Source organism: Hibiscus syriacus, unplaced genomic scaffold (genome assembly GCF_006381635.1).
Source record: "Hibiscus syriacus cultivar Baekdansim isolate YM2019G1 unplaced genomic scaffold, ASM638163v2 tig00110551_pilon, whole genome shotgun sequence".
NCBI classification, from domain to species: Eukaryota; Viridiplantae; Streptophyta; class Magnoliopsida; order Malvales; family Malvaceae; genus Hibiscus; species Hibiscus syriacus.
In genome coordinates this window covers 49,265-53,291 of record NW_024062778.1, presented here as the reverse complement: position 1 = coordinate 53,291, position 4,027 = coordinate 49,265, and positions in this window count along the sequence as shown.

Genomic DNA, 4,027 nt, shown 5'->3' with positions numbered 1-4,027 from the left:
TCATCAATAAAGAAAATAAATCACTGAAGCCCATTAAAAATTGTTACCTTGGATGAACCCCAAATGCACTATGAATCATGACAAATGGTTTAGACGAGTTCAATGGAGAAGGGTGGTAAACACTTTTCGTTTGTTTGACAAGATGAAAAATATCACGAGAAAATTTTAAGATTTTTATTGATAAACAACTGTGGAAACAATTTTGCAATATAAAATAAAATAGGGTGTCCTAATCGAAAATGCAATAACATAATATATGTAGAAGGCTCAAATAATGATGGTGAGAGAGGAGCAAACGATGATATGGAACTGGAGCAAGCTTAGGGCTGAAAGGGCCTGTTCGCCACAAGCATGTAAAGATCTCTATAAAGCTTAACATTGCTAATCATATTCTCCGAGCTCGAATCCTGAAATTTACACAAGTTAGAGTCAAATTGGGTGTTGCAGTGTAAATCAACATATAACTAACTAATAGTAAGAAGATTGCAAGCGAGATTAGGAACATAGAGAAATGATTCTAAAAGAATATTCAGATTTATCCGAATTGAACCAAAGCTTGCAATACTAGAAAGAGATCCATCTGTCGTTCGAATATGAGAAGTAGACTGTGATGCTTAAAAAGTTTGAAAGAGTTTAAGATCATCTGTCATATGATCACTCGCCCCGAAATCCACAATCCATGTAGGAGTATCGGTTTTGTTAGTCGAAGTGGCAAGGGAAACTCTACCTTCAGAAGTCGAAGACACAATCGATGATGAAGAGGCAGTAGTCAATTGCCCAAATAACTGTTGCATTCCACCATCTATTTTTTACTAAAGAAACTCCTATGCAAGCCATCAGTCGATGTAAAATACCCATGAGAATCACGTTGTTGGGTCTGGCTTTGGAGGTCTCCAATCGGCTAGCTTCCTATGTAGCAGCTTCCAACAAGAATCCCACACATGCTCAATCTTTTCTTTACATTGATCACACTAAGGCCTCCCCTTCTTAGGTCGAGAATTACTATAGGAATGAGTAAGCAATACTGACCCTTCAACAGCTACATGATCAAGACGGAATAAGAGTGCCTCGACTTTCTTCTTCTTCCATTATGGGTGGTATGAACGATAACATCAGAGATTGATGTCATCTTTGGCTAGGGTTGCAAAGAGGATCAGTAACCTAAATTGGTACTATGTAGAAAGTAGAGCTATGGTATAGTGAAGTGTAGAAAGTAGAGTAAAGTGAAGTCATTCACTATTGAATTAATTCTGAATACGTAACAAGTACAATGGTTCATACAGTATAGTTAACAATAAATATTTTATCTAATTTTTTTTTATTAAAAAGAGAACCTTCAAGTTTTCTTCGTCTATGGGAATCGAACCCACGACCACGTAGTTAAAAGCCACACTTTTTACTTACTGAGCGAAGACGACTTCTGTATATTTTATCTAAACTAAGCTACCCCTTTTTGTTATCGTTATCTACATAACCTATTAAGTATTAGTATTCAACTAAACTAGTAACACATATATACAAGATAAACTTCTTCTACTTATCGTATAACTTAGAGAAACTGTTCCCGAACATAGGCTCAACAGCTCATGTAAACTTCAACTAAAGAAAAAGGGAAAGTGATTATGACTGACTGCACCCTAGTAGCATCAATTTGTAGATAAGAGAACAATTGAGGTATTTAGCTGGAAAATCCATAGATGTTAGCTGCAAGCTTGGTTTTAAAATGCGAGATGCTCTCTGATGCGTTTAGTGTCTCAGGAGCCGATGCATGATGCGTGATGCGCTCGCATCACGAACTCGATGCGCTAATTTTCACAAAAAAATACTTTTGAACTAATTTTATACCTTGTAAATACTTATATATAAAAAATACTTCAATTAATACCAAAAGTAGTTTAATAGTACTTCATAAATGTTGAATAACATAATAGACTAGTACGCGTAGAAAAATCAAAACAATCAAAAGACAAATCAACAATAGCCCCCATTTCCCTTCCCCCCTACAAAGTTCTCCAAACTTTCTCTAGTCACAAACTAAATGTTTCCAAGATCCCCATCATCAAACCCGAGCATGTCTCCATCTCCCTCATCATCATCAGTCACTCTAATGTCTTCCTCCATCTCATCTTCATCAACAAGAGCGAGTCTTTTTCCTTTACCATTTCTTGATGGACCGACCCCATCATCACCTCCTCTTGATCCTCTAGTGAAATGACTTGGCTCATTAGCTCCGAAAGCTCTACCCACCGCATACCATGTAAGATCATTATCAAGAAACACCAAATCTTCCTCATCTTCATCATTTTCCATTCTACCCATCTACCATTCATTATTTTCATCAATATCATCCAAAGCAATAGGATGAGGGGTTCCCTTTCGAAGTTGCAATGAATGATTGAATTTAACATAACCCTTAATATTTACATATGTTATCATTTTGCTCCTGATTATAGAAAGTATATAAAAGTAAAATTTGTATAAAATTTTTAAGACTTAATTGTAATAAACCCTACAGTAAAAGAAAAAAACAATTAAACCCTCATGAAAATTTTACGCTCAATTGAGGCCTTCATTTAGCTAAAATTAACTTTGAAGTTTATAATACCATTTTCAATATTTTTGAGTTTATAATATCATCTTTCAATATTTTGGAGTTTGAATTAAAATTAATTGCCAGTTTTGAAATTCATTTTAGGTTAACACCTCTGTTTGGTATTATACTTTTATCCGGACAAGATAAGTTACCATTGGGGTCAGAGAGAAACAAAATTAATTTGAAACTTTTCAAACTATACTGGCACATTGATGGATTGAAGTTTTTTTTTGACCAAGGAAACACTTGCTTTGATTAAACTAAAACAAAATAAGCCAATGTCTTAAAACAAGTGCAAGCCAACTGGCTAGCAATAAAGGAAACATCAGATTCGTGAAACAAACCCAAACAAAGTAAACAAATCAGTAAAAACTAGCAGGCCTTTCAGTTCCACTGAATTAACCAAGTAAAAAATGATGAAGAGAGTGATCTTCAGAGAAGTAAAGAAAACAATCAATACTTCCATCCTTCGTCTACCCATGCCAAGAATCGGATATAAGGAGAGTCTAAGTACATTCGATCTTCATCTGCTTGGACTTCCACTCATCGCGAGGCTTCCTCGATCCAATAACTATTTGTGAGTTCGTGATCGTCGTCCATTACCAGGAGGTGAGCTGCCTGGTTACTCGTTCGCGGAACAAATTGAAACGCACATGCATAAAAAAGATTAATCTCGTTTTTGAACTTCCCAGATGAAAGCACTGACTTTTGAAAAGTCTTTATTCGGAGAGGAGAGTTTAGAGATGATCGATATAGAATCTTCCTAAAAAATCACCTTTCGAAACCTTAGACCCACTACGAACGTGACTGTGTGGACAATCGCCATGGCTTCAGCGAAAAACAAAAAGGTAACCCTTTGTTGAGTTCTCCTACATGCACCCATTATCTAACCATCTTGATTTCGAATTATAACACAAGTAACTATTGTTTTGTGGACTTGTGAGAAACTATCATCGAAATTTTACTAAACGCATCGGCCTACATCAGATCGCATCGGCCGCATCGGATCGCATCAGACCGCATTATGTACCCCTACTACATCAGGCTGCCAGATGTGTTTTGACCATCGCAATGGTCGCATCACGCATCAGGCGCGCCTGATGCGCGCGCTTTTTTAAACCAAGATTGCAGGGATGGGCTAGGTAATAGTCATGTATAGGTCTCTATACATACACATTAAGAAAAGAATAGTCATTCTTTTGCAACAGTTGAAAACAAGCCCATTAAAAAAAGAATAACCAATTACCAGGTGAGAAGTTTCTAGTTCCAATGCTGTTCAAACATAAGGGAAAAACTTGAGAGGCAATCAGAAACCATAAAATGATCTAAGGTTTAAATACCCCAATAACATAGAATTCCCTAGTAAACAACTGGAGAGGAGATGGTACATAGATGTGGTAATTACGTTGTTTAGATTGAGATTTGATTGGAATA